The sequence below is a fragment of the Pipistrellus hanaki genome (assembly GCF_964339955.1).
Source record: "Pipistrellus hanaki genome assembly, chromosome: 14".
NCBI classification, from domain to species: Eukaryota; Metazoa; Chordata; class Mammalia; order Chiroptera; family Vespertilionidae; genus Pipistrellus; species Pipistrellus hanaki.
This window is the reverse complement of record NC_140516.1, coordinates 2,039,194-2,057,593: the sequence shown is the minus strand read 5'-3', so window position 1 is coordinate 2,057,593 and position 18,400 is coordinate 2,039,194. Positions and strand designations below refer to the sequence as shown.

At 39.9% G+C, this 18,400-nt stretch overlaps 1 protein-coding gene across 3 annotated transcripts in view; it reads right to left on the bottom strand.

Moving 5' to 3' along the window:
- Positions 1-18,400, bottom strand: part of BMPR1A (bone morphogenetic protein receptor type 1A) — a 162,803-nt gene that overhangs the window by 98,901 nt on the left and 45,502 nt on the right. Inside the window, exons 2-3 of one of the 3 annotated variants that reach the window (XM_084904177.1) lie at positions 15,043-15,140; positions 1,410-1,525 (exon numbers count right to left, since the gene is read on the bottom strand). The exons of 1 other annotated variant lie outside the window; for it this stretch is intronic. The gene's annotated coding sequence lies outside the window, so the exon portion shown is untranslated. The remainder of the gene's footprint in view (positions 1-1,409; positions 1,526-15,042; positions 15,141-18,400) is intronic. One more of the 3 variants, XM_084904176.1, reaches the window with a different exon arrangement.

Sequence of the window (18,400 nt, the reverse complement as noted above, 5' to 3'; positions counted from 1 at the left end):
TGATTATAATCCATAATCCAAAATACCTGTTAAAAATTTTCAAAGATGGCCAACTACTCAAAAAATAAAATCTAAACTCCTAACCATGGCATCCAAAGTTCTTCACAATCAACGTATTTCTAGCCTGTCCATCAAATCATCTCTTATATAATGAATTTAACAAAATGTTTTCCTCTGTCTTTTATATATTCCACACATTTCAAACTTCCATGCTTATGTTGAGCTCTGTGCATGAAATTTCCTTGTCTCCCAGCAATCCTCTACTCAGTGGTCAAGATTCTACTCAAAACACCACTTCCTCCTTGCAGCCTCCCTGCCACCTACCCTCCCCCGCTCCAAGTTTCTCCTCTAACATTGGTAGAGGCTTCCTAGATGATGCCACTACACTTCCTAATTTCATACAGCACTTTCCAAACTGCACTAGAATGAACCGTTTGCATATTCAGCTCTAAACATATTCTTTGAGGCCCTGGCTAGGTAGCTCAGTTGGAAGAACAAATTGGTGCTCTCTCTGTCTCTCTCTAAATCAATAAAAGCATATCCTTAGCCTTGGTAAGTTTGCTCAGTGGTTAGAGTGTCGTGCCAAAGGATCAGGGATTCGAGTTCCAGTCAAGGGCACATACCTTGGTTGCAGCCTTGGTCCCCGGCCCTGGTCAGGTGAGTGTGGAAGATAACCATAACCAATCAATGTGTCTCTTTCACATTGATGTTTCTTCTCTCTCTTCCTCTCTATTTCTCTCTCCCCCTCCTCGTTAACCCCTTCTTTCTATGCTCTCTAAATATCAATGGAAAATTATCCTCAGGTGAGAGTTTTTTTAAAAAAATGTCTGTCTTACCTACTTTTTAAAATATAGATCCTTGAAGAATTCAAACCTTACCTGATAATCTGAGGCTCAAAATGAATTTGAAAATAATGAATATAATTTCTCTGTACATATTGTTTTAGAATGATTTCTTTCCCCTATCCCTGGTTTTATTATATAAATTCTATCTTGAAACATCTATTATTCTAAGATAATTTTATCCTAAAATTTAAATGTGTGAATGCTTTAGAAAACATTAATTTTTACATAATCTTCTATTCTGAACTCTGCTGAGTCATCTTTATCAGAAATATACATACACACACACACACACACACACACACACATATATATAATTACATATATATAACTTAAGGCTTATTTTCTACAGTTAAAGAAAGTGTTATTAGTAATAAATATTTTTTATTCCTGAAGAGGTTCAACATTATTAGGAGAGGAGAATATATTACAACTACTTATAAATCATAAGGAAGGTGATTAAAGAAACTAAAGTAAATGTATAGCAGTGATTTAGAACTATTTTAAATTGTTAAAAAATAATGTTTCACATTATTCTAATTATTTTCTTGAAAGTCTTTTCCTTACCTCAGAGATGTACTAAAGATAAAACTGTGCTTCCAATTTTCTCCAAGCAGCTTTGACCTATGCTTCCATCTCATGAATTCCAAGACAGTATCAAACTGATGCATATTTTCATAAATCTGTTTAGGAAAAAAGAACTTATTTCAGATTTAAAAAACTTTTGTCAAAAGGGCACACATAGAAACAATACTAAAAATTCATCATTTATAAAACTATATACTTTCTATGTAAATTCAATGAAAAGTTCTACCATATTTTAGAAACATCACTTTACCATTTCCCAACCTCTACCAAAAGAAGTGTCCCATTTTGAGTATTTTTATATTTAAATAGGCTCTGGCCAGGTGGTGGGAGCGTTGTTTGGTACACCAAAAGATCTCGGATTCAATCCCTGGTTGCCCTCCTCCCCCCCGCCTCTAAAATCAATAAAAATATATCCTTGAGTGAGGATTTTAAAAAAACCATGTGTATTTAAAACAAAAAAGGTAATATTTCTATGAAAAAAATTAGATGTAAAATTTCTGAAGTGGCTCAGGCCTTTGGAAAAAATAATCTAAAATGGAAAAAAAAACAGAAACATCTAGAAGCAGCACCAACATTTATAATTCTACAATATTCAGATTCCTCCCTAGGCAAAATATATTTGCACACCCAGCTAGTAACCCTATTTTTTCACTTTTTTTGTTTTAATCCTCACTCGTGGATATTTTCCCCATTTTTAAGAGAGGGTGGAAAGAAGGGAGAAGTGCAAGAAACAGAGAGACACATCGATTGGTTGCCTCTTGAATGCACCTCTACCGGGGCTGGGGAATCTGCAGCCAAGGCACGTGCCCTTCAATCCCATGGGCCTATCCTCTAACCACTGAGCAACCAACAAAGGCCCTAATTTCATTCTCTATCACAGTTTTAGTAAGCACTTTTTTTTTTTTTTTCATTTTGGTCAAACTTCCACCTAGAATATTGTGAGGGTCAAGAATTAATTGCACAGCTCGGTCTAAATCAGATAGCAGCCTTTCTCACAGGCCAGTGTTCCCCTCAGCAGGCAGGCTGCGGCAGAGCTGTGCAAATCTTTTCCGTGGGCAGATTCCCTGGGAAAGCAATCAGGAATGCTCTGCCTGCATTCAGGAGCCTTAACAGTCTTCTCAATACACTAGTTAGCTACAACTTAACCCTAACGTTTTTCTGGGTAAGACTCCAACCATCACTCAGAAAAATGATGCAAGGCAGGAATGGAGACTTGGTGTTAAGGTTTTTTAAATTATTTTTTCCTGAGACAGTCTTAAAAATTTTCCTTTATACTAAAAATAAGTATTGTTTCCATTTTAGAAATGGCATAAAGATTTTCCCCCAAACTCATTCTTTGCTAACAACTCCATTCTTCCCTAAGAGTGTGTGTGGAAAAAGAAAGTGAAACAGATTAACCGTTTCTCATAAAGGTTAAAACAGTCCATTAAAGTGACGTATGTTTAAAAATATATGGACTGATTCTAGAACCTGGGACCTTTTAGTTCGTAGGCTGACGCTCTATCCATTGAGCCAAACCAGTTTTGGTGACACACCAATTTTTAATGTGTATGCTTCAAGCACCAAAAATTCAAAATGCATGAGACAAGCCGAAACTGGTTTGGCTCGACTGAAAGGTCCCGGGTTCGATTCTGGTCAAGGGCATGTACCTTGGTTGCGGGCACACCCTCAGTAGGGGGTGTGCAAGAGGCAGCTGATTGATGATTCTCTCTCATTGATGTTTCTAACTCTCTATCCCTCTCTGTAAAAAATCAATTAGACAAAAGCTGATACAACTGAAAAGAAAAACAGATGAATCCACTAGTATAATTAAAGACTTCAACACCCCTCTCTAAGAAATGGGGAGATCCAACAGGCAGAATATCACCAACGACACCACTGAACTAATAGCACCATCAATAAACTGGTTATAATTTATATCTACCATCTGGCAGAAGATACATACACATTATTCTCAAGCTCACTTGGGATATTCACCAAGACAGACCATACTCTGGGCCATAAAATATACCTTTAAAAAGGTAAAAGAATAGAAATCACATAGCGTCTCCTCTTACACAACAATGGAATTAAACTAGAATAAAAAACAGAAAAATATCTAAAAAAAATAAAATATACTTGAAGATTAAGCAATACATTCCTAAGTAGGCAACGTACCAAAGAACTCTCAAGAGAAGTTTAAAAGTAATTTGAACTAAATGAAAATAAAACTTTTCAAAATTTGTGAGATGCAGTGAAAGCACTGCTAAGAGGAAGTTGATAGCATTAAATGCATATAAACTTTGTAATCTAAGTGGCCATCTAAAATAACTACAAAACAAAAAGCAAATTAAGTCCAAGCTCAGCAGATGAAAATGAATAATAAAATTAATGAACTTAAAGAAGAAAATATATAAAACCAAAGCTGTTTCTTTGAAAAGATCCATAAAATTGATCAAAAAGAAAAATTACCTAAATTACTATATCAGTAACAAAATAGGGAATATCATACAGGTCCCATGATCATTAAAAAATATGTATCAAGGAATATAATGAAAAACCACAAATTAGATATCTTAGATGAAACAAACTAATTCCTTTAAAGGCACAATCTGTTGAAACTCACACATGAACAAACAATTTCAATAGCCCTATATTAGATAAAGTGAATCCTAATAATAATCGTCCAAAGTAGAAAGCAGCAGGCTCAGACAGGTTCTCCAGTGGATTCCAGCAAACATTTAGGAGATATTATACCAAGTCTCTAAGTTCTTAGAAGATAGAAGCCAAGAAAATACGTCCCAATCTAACTCATTCTGAGGCCAGCATTACCCTAATATCAAAATCAGACAAAAACATTACAAAAAAAGGTAACTACAGTCCAGTATCTCACATGAATACACACACACACACACACACACACACACACACACACTAGTGGCCCAGTGCACGAAATTTGTGCACATTAAAAGGGGATTAATTAGAGAAAATATTTTAATATTGCTATTTGCCCTTTCTCTACAATAGAAGTGTTAGAGATGAAAGAAAATTAGTAAAATGTATATGAAAATCTTCCTCCTGTCAGAGTCTAGAGCATGTCGCAGGACCATGTTAATTCCCCGCCTACCTACAGCGCCTCCAAATTGTGCGAGACCCAGACCTGGCCAACCCCACACCTGTCAAGCCCCGTTGGGTGGGGAGGAGCAGCCTCAAGGCCCCTGTCAAGCCCCACCGGGTGGGGTGAGCAGGCTCAGGTCCCTGGCCAACCCAGTGCCTGGCAGACTCAGGTCCCTGCTGATTACTCATTAAGGCTTGTTACGGGAACGTGGCCACCACTGTGGGTGCAGCCATCTTGTGTTACAGAAACCCTGCCTCTGCTGTGGACACAGCCAGCTTGTGTTATGGAAACCCCGCCTCCATTCTGGGTACCACCATCTTTGTGATAGTCAATTTGCATATCCCCTCTTTATTAGCTAGGATACAAAATTCCTGAACATAATATTAGAATCCAACAACATATAAGAATTATATATCTTGACCAACTGAGATTTATCCCAGGTTTGCAAAGCTGATTCAACATTTCAAAAGGTCAATTAATACAATAATACATCACATCAACATACCAAAAGAGAAAAATCACAGGATTATATCAGTAGATGCAGAAAAAGCACTTGATAATATTCAACACCAATTCATGATAAGAATTCTCAGCTAGGAAAAGAGGGGAACGTCCTCAATTTCATAAAGAACATCTATGAGATTTCTACAGCTAACATCACACTTAATGAGACATTCAAAGCTTTCCCACTAAGAATGGGAATAAGGCAGTGACATATCTACCCCTCTCACCACTCTTTTCCACATCATACTGGAAGTCTTAGCTAATGCAATAAGACAGGAAATAAATGGTGTACGAAAACTATCTTTGTTTACACATAAGAGTCTATGTAGAAAATCCAAAACAATCAACAATAAAAATTCCTAGAACTAATAAGCAATTATAGCAAGGTTTCAAGATACAAAGTTAACATACAAAAGTCAACTGGTCTCCTATGCACCAACAATGAACAAGTAGAATCTGAAATTTAAAGCCTATCATTTACATTAGCACCCCCCAAAATGAAATACCTAGGTACAAATCTAACAAAATATGTAGAAAATCTATATGAAGAAAACTATAAAACTGATTTTAAAAATGAAAAAATAAATGGAAAGATAGTCTATGTTCATGGATAGAAAGAATCAACACTGTGAAGACATCAATTCTTCCTAATTTGATCTACAGAGTCAACATAACCTCAGAAAAAGGCCCAGCAAGGTTTTTTGTAAATCATGATAAAGTGATTTTAAAGTTTACATGGAGGTAAAAGATCCAAATAATCAACGCAATACTGAAGGAGAACAAAAAGTTGGAGGGCTGATGCTATTCAACTTCAAGAATTAAAATAAAGCTACAATAATTAAGATAGGGTGGCATTAGCAAAAGGATAGACAATGGAAAAGAACAGATGCCTTAAATAGACTCAAATAATGTACAGTGGTGCCTCACACAACGAACTTAATTCGTTCCAGGAGCAAGTTTGTTATGCGAAAAGTTCGTTATGTGAAACACGTTTTCCCATAACAATACATGTTAAAAAAAATAATTCGTTCTGTAGCATAAAGTATGCTAAGATGACATAAAAAAGATAAATTTTTTGTTATTATTTTTATTTAGATACATCTAAAAACATAATTTTTTTTAAAAAAAAACACATTTTTTTAATTTTAAGACAGACTAAGTAGAGTCTACCGAATCTTGCACATCTTCATCCATTTTCTGCTTTTTGGCCGATGGTTTCATGAAAAACCTGTCCAAAGTCGTTTGTTTTTCTCTTTTCTCCAACATCTGCCGGAAATAACGGACAAGAGTATCGGAGTAAAGATCGTTGATCCTGTTTGCTTCAGCTGAATCCGGATAGTGGGCATTGGTAAACTCCTGAACTTTTTGACCAGGATGTTCTTGATGTCAGCAGTTGGGATTGGTTGATTGTTTGATTGTTGCTCCTCGTTATCAGATGACGCTTCCCTTTGAGCATTGTCCTGTTGCTGGACCAGAAGTGCTTGGAGCTCTTCAGTTGTCAGCTCTTCTTCGTGTTCCTCAATAAGCTCCTCTACATCCTCTTCCTCTACCTCTAATTCCAACCTTTGGGCCACTGTGATGATGTCCTTCACCATTTCTGTGTCATCAACTACTGCTTCTTCCTGGGTCCACGAAGGCACAAGCATCTTCCAAGCAGAAATGAGGGTCCTTTGTGACACTTCTTCCCAGGCCTTCTGTATAAGTCGTATTGCCATAAGGACATCAAATTTCTCCTTCCAAAACTTTCAGACAGTCATATTGTCTCCACCAAACTCGCATTCTTCAAACACCTTATTAAAGAGGGCTCTAGTGTAGAGTTTTTTAAAGTTCGCAATAACTTGCTGATCCATTGGCTGAAGAATGGATGTGGTGTTTGGTGGCAAATACTGCACCTTGATAAAAGGATAATTTTCCTGCAATATTTCCTCTAGGTCTTTTGGGTGAGAAGGGGCATTGTCAAGTACTATCAGAAGGGCTTTGAGCGGCAGTTCTTTTTCCAGCAAGAATTTCTTCACGGCAGGAGCAAGGGTTTCCAGAATCCATTCGTTGAAGATAACGTGGGTCACCCAGGCTTTTTGATTGGACTTCCAATGGACGGACAGTTTGGACTTAATAACGTTATTTTTCTTGAAAATTCTTGGATTTTCAGAGTGATAAACCAATAGAGGTTTGATCTTGAGGTCTCCGCTGGCATTAGACGAAAACATAAGGGTAAGTCTGTCCTTCATGGCTTTGTGTCCTGGCAATTTCTTCTCCTCTTTTGTAATGAAGGTTCTGCTCGGCATTCTTTTCCAGAAAAGACCCGTTTCATCGGCATTGAACACTTGTTGTGGGCAGTATCCTTCATCCTTAATACATTTTTGAAAGTTAAAAGAGAACTTTTCTGCTTCTTTCTTGTCAGCACTGCCAGCCTCACCATGCATAGTAACGCTGTGGATTCCACACCTTTTCTTAAATCTAAAAAACCACCCCCTGCTGGCTTTGAATTCTTCTTCATTATCTTGATTGCTGCTACTTCCAGGGACGTTTTTCTTTAGATCGTCATAAATTCTCTTGGCTTTGTGACAGATAATATCTTGGGTTGTTACGTCACCTTTCACCTGCCTGTCCTTAATCCGAATCGCTAATAGCCTCTCCATTTCCTCGTGGATTGAAGACCTATGTTTTTCATGAAATAGTTTTGATACTCCTTTGGCTACTTTGGCTGATTTGATTGCATCCTTATTTGTCAAAATGGTGAAAATGGTGGTCTTGCTGAGGCCAAACTCTTTGACGAGGTCACACTGTTTTACCCCACATTCACTCCTTCTAATTATTTCCTGTTTCATTTCAACAGAAATCACCTTCCTGCTTTTTTTAGAAGCCATGATATAAAAAAAATATTGAGTTTAACTTAAAAGGACGACTGCCGTGATACGTGCGTGATTTAATTCGTAATGAAGAACGATTGCCGAGATACGTGCTTAAGTTAAGAGCAGTGACTAACGACTGCCTGCAGTGCCTGCGCGGAAGGATGCAATACATCGGCAGCGATCGTGGAAGCTCGGGCGACTTCGTTGTGTGAAACGAAGTTCCTTGTATGAATCATGAAATGAAGTTTGTTGTGTGCAGCGTTCGCTGTGCGAGGCGTTCTTTATGCGAGGCACCACTGTAGTCAACTGACCCTTAACAAAGGAGCAAAGGACATATAATGGAGCAAAGACAGTCTTTTCACCATATGGTACTGCAACAATTGGACATCCACATTAAGAAAAAAAATCTAAATACAGTCATTCCATTCTTCAAAGACTCATAATGGATCACAGATCTAATTGTAAAATGCAAGACTTCAAAAAAATAACATAAGATAAAATTTAGGTGACCTTGAGTTTGGCAATGATTTTGTAGATAAAACACCAAAGGCATAAGCCATGAAAAAAATACCCAATAGGCTGAAATTCATTTAAATTTCAAACTTTCCTCTGCAAAAGTTAACATAAAAAGAATGAGAGGGGAAAAGCCGAAACCGGTTTGGCTCAGTGGTAGAGCGTCGGTCTGCGGACTGAAAGGTCCCAGGTTCGATTCCGGTCAAGGGCATGTACCCGAGTTGCGAGCACATCCCCAATAGGGGGTGTGCAAGAGGCAGCTGGTCGATGTTTCTCTCTCATCGACGTTTCTAGCTCTCTATATCTCTCCCTTCCTCTCTGTAAAAAATCAATAAAATATATTTTTAAAAGAATGAGAGGGGAAAAAAGAGAGAGAAAAAATTTTTAAAAAATGAACAGAAAAGTAAATAAAGAGCATGAGAAGTCAATCCAAGTCTAGGAGATATTATTTACAAAAAAAATACCTGAGGACAGCTATCTAAAATACAGAAATAATCTTCAAACCCAACAATAAGAAAACTATCCAATTAAAAAATGAGTAAAAAGAAAAATAATAAAAAACAACAACAGGGAGGACAGCTTAAGGAAGCTGTGGGACAACATGAAACATAACAATATTCGCATAATAGGTATGCCAGAAGGAGAAAAAAGTGAGCAAGGGATAGAGAACTTGTATGAAGAAATAATGACAAAAATCTCCCTAACCTAGTAAAGGAAAAAGTTGCACAAGGTCAGGAGGCACAGAGAGTCCCAAACAAGAACCTTCACAGGCCCACACCCAGACACATCATAATTAAAAAGCCAAAAATTAAAAACAAAGAAAATTAAAATCAGCAAGAGAAAAGGAATTTGTTACCTACAAAGATATCATAAGGCTGTCAGCTGATTTCTCATCAGAAACTCTACTTTCACCACTCATTCAACACAGTACTGGAAGTCCTAACCCCTGTGATCAGACAAGAAGAAATAAAAGGCATCCAAATTGAAAAGGAAAAAGTAAAACTCTCATTATTCGCAGATGACATGACATTGTACAATACATAGTAAACCCTGAAGACTTCACAAAAAAAATACTAGATTTAATAAAGAAATTTGAAAAAATAAAGATTAGAGCAAATAAAAGTGACATAGAGACTAAAAAACAATACGAAAAAAATTTAATGAAACCAAATGTGTGTCTTAATGGTGTATTTTTGATACATCTTAATATAATAATCAATTTTAGGACACATCGTTTCACACTTAACAACTATGAAATCAGGATCTTAAATCAATATCTTAAAAACAATATATCATTGTTTATCAGGTATTATTTATTTCTTTTTTAATGACACATAGAATAACAATACATCAATACCCATTATGTGTGTGTGTGTGTGTGTGTGTCTTAGGGTTGATAAAATACATTCCAGAATATACAGTTTAATAAACAGTTTAAGTAGAGAAAGAGATGAGATTGCTGGTACTAACAATTGTTTTCAGATACAAACCTTGTCAGATATAATAAATATGACTAGCAGATTGACTTCCAATTAAATTATCAGTTGATTAATGTTGCCAAGATCCTCTTCAACTTTAGCACTATTATTTTATATTTGTGTATCCCTCACTGTGTTGGACATTTTTCTTCCTAAACATGAAATTCTTCACCCAAATGCTGTCACTAAGAGATAAGAATCACCATCTGCACAACCTTGGGGTGCCTTAAGAGCTGCCCTAACTTCTTGTGCTTTGTACATTCACCCGTTCTAAAACCTTTCATTAGATTTGTAAAGCTATTAAAATTATTATTTAACTAATAGTTTATTTTGGATCCTGTAAGATAAATGCTTTTTATTCATCACTGTTCCTTCTACCATAATTATTCATTCTCTTATTTTTCCCTTTGGTCATTTCTCCAATCCTTCAAAATTCTACTGATCTGGCTTTACAGAATCAGCTGTAAAATTAATTTAACAAATGGCACAGATTCTCCACTATATGCATACCCTTTTCAAATCAAATTCTCATTGAAAATTAGTCAACTGTACATTTTTATTCCACCAGTTAAAAAAGGAGGTTGCTGGCTGAAATGCATGAGACAAGCTGAAACTGGTTTGGCTCAATGGATAGAGCGTCAGCCTGCAGACTGAAAGGTCCTGGGTTTGATTCCGGTCAAGGGCATGTACCTTGGTTGGGGGCACATCCCCAGTAGGGGGTGTGCAAGAGGCAGCTGATCGATGATTCTCTCTCATCGATGTTTCTAACTCTCTATCCTTCTCTTCCTCTCTGTAAAAAATCAATAAAATATGTATTTAAAAAATAAATAAATAAAAAAGGAAGTTGTTGGAAGTTATAAATTTCTGTGGGCAGAGCCACCAACTGGTAGGTTTCTAAGAAACACTTGTTCTAACTCCAGAAACCACAATGTACTTTGCCCACTCATGAGAAAATACACTGTCTTCTTTACCATCACAATTTGCAATTAGAAAAATGTAGTGATACAATCCAGAAAGAAATGTTAACATTTTCCTATCCCAATTCTAAAAAAATAAAATGCAAATGACTGTGGAAAATCATTGTGACTGCATTAAGCCACAGTATATAAAAGACCTTTTTAGTTTGCTTCATGTTGTGATACTAGTAAGCTTACTTTTGTTTATGAATGTTGAACTAAAGTGCAAATGAATTTGTGAATGAGTGCATTCAAGAATCAGGTATTTAAAAGTTAATTTACACTAATAAAAGAGTAAGATGCAAATTGACCATCCCTTTGTGATGCCCACCAGCCAATCAGGTTTGGGTATGCAAATTAACCCAAGATGGCTGGTTAATTTGCAGATAAGGCACCAAGTGGCCGGGGGCAGAACTGGACAATTGCATCATCACCATGGCAACGACACAGCCATTCCACACTGCCCCAGCTGCTCTGGGCCTCTGGGCAGCTTAGGACGGTGGAAAGGGAGCTCCAGCCGGAGCACAGGCCTGGCAGCCAGGGGAAGGAAGGCCCATTTTTGCATGAATCTTCATGCATCAGGCTTCTAGCAAATCAATATTACCCAAAATGAGAAAATGGTTAAAATTTATATGTCAATATTTAGATAAGGTTATGAGTACAGAGGAGTACACATTTTTCAAAATGAATTGAAATATACCTAAGATTTGTGCATTTCACTCTATATGTACACATATATATTTTTAAACTTAAATTAGAATATTAAATGGGAAAAAGCAAAAAAAAAAAAAAAAATCCAGTGTGTTTGGATTAGAATTGGAGGCACTAAAATTATTTTTTAAAATAATGTATTTCCTAAATATGTTCCATGAAAGAGACTTGAAGCAATGACACCTTGTATCAATGAGAGCACCTAATGCTCAGATCTTGGTTTTTAGATATCATCTCCCCATTCAAGAGACTGGGCTCCTTAGAAACATGACTGATTTTGCCCCACAGATCAAGCAAAGAAGGTCCAACATGAGCCTGGACTGTTACTGTGTCAGAAGTAAATAAGGGCTCACACATAAAAGAAGGGGTCACAACCAAAGGACACCAGAGCCAAGATGAAAGGACTCCCCTGTCAAAATCCAGGATAATATGAACATCAAAAACATAGTTTAATGGATTATAATCCATTGAAATAGAAGTCCATTAGTCCATTAGTCCATACTGATGATAGCTAAATAGATTAAACAAGTGGATAAGAAAGTGAGAAGGGTTCTTATAGTACAATGCAGAATAAATATGGAGCAACTGATGAAAGTGGAAAGTCACTATTACAACTATAAACAGCAAGTACCAATTAACTCCAAAGGGGAGTGGGAAATTTTACAACAAAACAATTGCATGATCTTCAAATATCTCCCCACAGATTGCTTATTAGTCGTAAAGAAGAAAAGTGTAACGATACAATGGAGAAACTGAGTAACACCTTGACCTGATGATCAAAATTTAACATTACAATGACAAGTAGAACAAGCATTTTATGTCTCTGAATGTGATACCGGGAGAAAGGACACCACCATTTATGCAGAATTCTGGCCAGAGATGCATCAACTACTAATAAATCTAACAATGAAAATATGTCAGACAACTCCAAAACAAGAATTCTTATCTAATAATAGAGAAACATGTAAATTGACCGTACCTCCATTACGCCTACAGACAATCAGAATATGCAAATTAACCCAACAAATACATTCCTGGGTCCCAGGAACCTCCTCGGCACCCAGATCACTCCCAGCTGGCCATCAGGAGGAGGCTTTAGGCTTGGCAAAGGGTCAAGCCTGTGATCAGAGGTGCAGGAGTAGGTGGGGGAATCCCTTCCCAAAGCTGAAGCCTGGGGTGGAGGCTTTAGGCTTGGGAAGGGGCTGAGCCTGTGATCGGAAGGCGGGGAGGGGGGGGGGGGTGGAGGAGGGGGAGAGACTCAGACCCCTTCCCTAGTCTAAAGCCTGGGGCAGAGGCTTTAAGCTTGGGCAGGGGCTAAGCCTGTGATCAGAGGTGCTGGGGGGGGGGGGGGGGGGGAGTTTGGGGAACCCCTTTCCAAACCTAAAGCCTGGGGTGGAGGCTTTAGGCTTGGGAAGGGGCCGAGCCTGGGATCACAGGGAAGGGGGGAAAAAATCAATGGAAACACCTCCTCAGGTGAGGATAAAACGATAAGGAAAGAACTGTCATATCCTATGTAAGACACACCTTGAAAATGCTTAAAGAAAGTTGTCATTTTTTCATGGTGAAGGGTCCATATTGATGAAAATACCTTAGTGGCTGTGGTGACTAGCAGTGGCTGCAGCAGTGGGGTGATGGGGCTGGCGTCTTCCCCTGATCAGCCTGGTCACCTCCCACAAAGGGAAGCCAGACTGCGGCTTAGGTCTGCTCCCAAAAGGGAGGGGGCCTAAGCCATCAGTAGGACAACTCCTGAGGACTCCCAGTATGTGAGTGGGGGCCAGACTGGGCTGAGGGACCCCCCCTCCCCAGTGCACCAATTTCGTGCACTGGGACCCTAGTCCTATATAATAAAAGGCTAATATGCAAATCAATCAAAAGACACAATGAACAGTAACTATGACACACACTGACCACTAGGGGACAGATGCTCAAATGAGTGTCATTAGCTCTCATTTTAGGATTAGGGAGACAGCAGGAGGGCCGGAGATTAGAACAAAGGTCACTCAGCTCCCCGGAGTTCCACAGTTGGGAACCAAATATTATTCTCTTCTGCCTAACTTCCAGTTTTTCAAGACAAACCAGAAATTTGGACTTTCTTTTTGTAAAATCTCCTATTTTTTAATTATTTGCTACTAATTTTTAAAAATACAATGTAAATAAAATATAATATGCCTGCAGGCCAAATCCAGCTCGTAGGTGGGGCCACCAGTTTACAACTTCCAGGTTAAAGAGTCGTAGTAGGTTTGCTGAGTTCTCTCTCTCCTTTTTTTTTTTAGGTAGTTCTTCCCTCCAAGCAGGGATATCACAAGTCTTTCTATGATATGATATACCCAACTCACAGATTCAGAGGAATGTTATTGACCTACCACCTTCACCAAAGCCACTAAGCAACTCTCCTTTTAAAGTATTCTACCAGGTTGACATATTACTAGTTTGAGAAGAAAAATAAATTCACCTTTAAATTTAGAATTGCTCTTGAAGTTTTCTTATATCTACAAAAGTATAATATTAATATTTATAGAGCACCCACAATGTGTCAGGCACATTAAGCATTTCCACTCTTGGGTATTTCATTAAAGCTCACTTACCTAAAGTATCCTACATAATCCTATATAATAAAGAGGGAATATGCAAATTGACCACCACTCCACCACAAAGAGGGCAGCACCCACAGCTGAGGCTGAGTTCCTGTAAGAAGTCTTAACGAGCAATCAGCAGGGGCCTGAGGCTCCGCTCCCACCCCCATCCCCCTGGGACTTGACAGGGGACCTCAGGCCACAACCCCCGCTTGGGCACTGAGCCAGGGGACCAGAGGCCGCACCTCCAGCCCAGGGTGAGGGGAGCAGCCTGAGGTCCCCTGGCCCAGCAGTTGGGCGGGGGTGGGGGCACACCTTGAGGTCCCCTGTCAAGCCCCGTTGGGAGGGGCTGTGGCCTGAGGTCCCCTGTCGGAACAGACACTAAACGCAGGAGCTGCCCCCTGGTGGTCAGTGTGTTCCCACAGCCAACCTCCCACAGTGCCTCCCCACAGCCGGCCACCCCATCAGTCCTGATCGCCAGCCAGGCTGAAGGACCACAAATTCATGCACTGGCCTCTAATGTTTAACAACCTCCTTTCACAGACAACCTGCAATAGAGTTAATGAAGTTCTCAGTGTTCGTTTCTCAGCACTTGAATCAAACGTAAGTGGTTAGCTTCTTCTTTTGATCAAGAGTAAGTACAACCAGCCGAAGCCGGTTTGGCTCACTGGTAGAGAGTCAGTCTGCGGACTGAGGGGTCCCAGGTTCGATTCCGGTCAAGAGCGTGTACATTGGTTGCAGGCACATCCCCGGTAGGGGGCGTGCAAGAGGCAGCTGGTCGATGTTTCTCTCTCATCGACGTTTCCAGCTCTCTAGCTCTCTCCCTTCCTCTCTGAAAAAAATCAATAAAACATATTAAAAAAAAAAAAAAAAAAAGAGTAAGTACAACCAGGTAATCCTCACCCCCCCAGACCCATAGGGAAGAGACCTGATCTGAAGTTTGCAGATCTGGATCCAAACACTGCTCCACCATGAGTTTAACAACTGAGCAAGTATCCTCAGTGCTCTAAATTCCAGTACCCACATCTGTAAAATAAAGATGACAAACCTTCAAAAAAAATAATTATAACCATCTTAAGTCACAGTAACAAAAACACAAAGTAAAGGTGTTGAAAACATAGCTACAACCTTAATTTCAACTCTTAAATTCATTAGTTTCATAGATCTTCCAAACATTGGAATAGTCATAGTTGTCTGTAAAACAACTAATATTGAAGTCAGCTCTGCTTTTGGGTTAATATATTTTTTTCCTCTAAAAAGTTTTACAAATACCAAACCTTTTTCATAAAGAAGACTAAAAAAAATAAAAAATAGATCACGGCTGCTGCCACACACGTTGCCGAGCATGCACGGCGCTGGGGTAGGCCCACGGCACAATGAGCCCCTTCCAGTCCCTCCTCACAAAGGGCTGACAGTTTCTAAGAATGGAAGCAAATCTTAAAGAAATGCTCATACAAATTGTAATTTAATTACAATCATAGGAATTACAAAGGAACATTAAATGAGGTAATGATGATACTCCGTGGAGGTGTGTAAATTTAAGACATTATTGTGCAAAATCTCAATATATTGTACTTAGAAGACAGAAAGACAAAAAACCGCTGTGTTCCAGTGAAGAGGCTCCTTAAAAATAGTCTGAAGGCTTACAGTAAACCTTATAAATACATGATTCCATTTATATTTCACATATCCTAGCATAAGTTTCTATGTTTAAGTCAATTTTGATGTGCTGGTTTTTCACCCTCACGTGAGAATATTTTCCTCACTGCTTTTCAGAGAGTGGAAGGGAGGGATGCAGGGGGAGTGGGGGCGCGGGGCACATGGAAGTGAGAAAGACACATCAAGTGGTTGACTCCCACAAGCACCCTTCACTAGAAATCAAACCTGACTCTTTAGTGCAAGGAATGATGCTATAACCACTGGCCAGGGCAATTTTGATATTTTTAATCAGCTTAACAATAACCCACAACCTTCGGACCAACTCAATTTTGATATTTTTAAAATCCACTTCCTACACACATCCTATATAATAAAAGCCTAAAATGCAAATCAACCTAACGGCAGGATGATCAGTTCACTATGACGCATGCTGACGACCAGGGGACAGACACTCAACACAGGAGCTGTACCCTGGTGGTCAATGCACTCCCACAGGGGGGCACTGCTCAGCCAAAAGCTAGGCTCACAACTGGCGAGCACAGAGGCGGTTGGAGGCCTCTCCTGCCTCCACGGCAGCGCTAAAGAGCAGTGAGCCAAGCAATAAGGAGCAGCGAGCAGTAAGGAGCGAGGGTTCCCGGACTGTGAGAGGGATGTGGACATCTCCCGAGAGCTCCTGGACTGCACAAAGGTACAAGCCGGGCTTTGTGCAGTCCAGGAGCAAGGGGGGGGAGGGGGGGGGGCCACAAGTCTCCCCCCCACCCCCCACCGGGTACGAATGTTGCACACCGGGCCTCTAATATATATATGTGTGTATATGTGTGTGTGTGTGTGTGTGTGTGTGTGTGTGTGTGTGTATATATGTATATGTAATATGCGAATTGTCCGGTATGCCGTTACGTCACAATCACTCAGGAGGAGGCTGTACATGCCAAGTGGACGGGAGGGGAGTGTGTGTGTGGTGAGGCAAGCCACGGATGGTGCAGGTCTGGAGAGAAGAGGGCCTGCCAGCAGCGCACCAGCAGTCCCGCCTCTGCACATGAGCTGCAGAGGAAACACCCCTTCTGATCTCTATTGGCTAAGCTCCTGGTATGCCACTCAGTGTTCTTGGTAACTTGAGTAATAGGAATCCAAGAAGGTGACCTAGGGATTTTCCACCTCACTCCGGGAGGAAAAAACGAAGGTCCGCTGCTGGAGGGCTAAGAAATGTCATATCCTGCCCTAGCCAGTTTGGCTCAGTGATTAGAGCCTCGGCGTGCAGACCATAGGGTCTGGGTTTGATTCTGGTCAAGGGCATGTATCTAGGTTACAGGCTCCTCCCTGGCTGGGCCCAAGTCAGGGCTCATGCAGGAGGCAACCAAAGTGTCCCTCTCACATTGATGTTTCTCTCTGTCTTTCCCTCTCTCTCCCATGCTCTCTCAAAATGGATGGGAAAATATCCTCAGGTGAGGATAAAAAAGAAAGAAATGTCATATCCTATGAAAGAGACATCTTGAAATGCCTAAGGAAAGTTGTCATTTTTCATGGTGAAGGGACTGGAGTCCGTGCTGGTGAGAACACCTTGGTGGCTCTGGTGACTGGCAGTGGCTGCAGCAACAAGGTGATGGGGACGGCGCCTTCCCCTGATCAGCCCGGTCGCCTCCCACAGAGGGAGGCCAGATTGTGGCTAAGCCCGCTCTCCGATGAGAGCAGGTCTAAGCTGTCAGTAGGCCATCCCAAGGGCTCCCGGACTGTGAGGGGGGCAGGCTCAGTTGAGGGCCCCCAGTGCACAAATTTTCATGCATCAGGCCTCTAGTATATTCTAATAGATGAATATGCAAATCGTCCGGGACACCATCATAGTAACAGTATGACCAGGCAGCAGACTGCATGGGGCAACCAGGTCGGCAGGGGTGGGCAGTTAGGGGCAACCGGTTGGGGATGGCCAGACCAACAGGACTGTGTGTGTGTGTGTGTGGGGGGGGGGGGGGGGGGTGCAGGGGAGGGGGCCAAGAGTTAGGGGTAATCAGTTAGAAGCCAGCAGTACCAGACTGTGAGAGGGATGTCCGACTGCCGATTTAGGCCTGATTGCTGGGATCAGGCCTAAACCAGCAGTCAGACATCTCCCAAGGGATCTCGGATAGGAGAGGGTGCAGGCTGGCCTGTGGGTACACCCCTCCCATGTATGAATTTCATGCACCAGGCCTCTAGTAAATAATAAAAAGTAAAGTATTTTAAAAAGTAAAACTCGTACCAGGACTTAAGTCTAAGGCTCAATGAACACTTAAAATAATTAAAGAACATTATATATTTATTTTAAAAAGCAGACAAGACCAATAACATCAAATAATGTAGAAAATGGTTAAAATGATAGTTTTATTGATAACATGCAAAAGATATATTGATTCTTCAAATATGGGAACTCTGATAAATGAGTCAATTACTTGGTTTTTGCAAAGACATAAAAATAACATAGGTTAGGAAACTACAAAAGCAAAGCAGTAAAACAGATTATAGTTTTCTAGTAAAAAGTTGGCATCATAAGGAACAGACACCAAAATTGTCAAAATATGCTTAAGAAAATGTATCAAAAATGTATCTCAAATTTCACTATATAACTTATGATTTTCATGTGAAAACAATAGCAAACA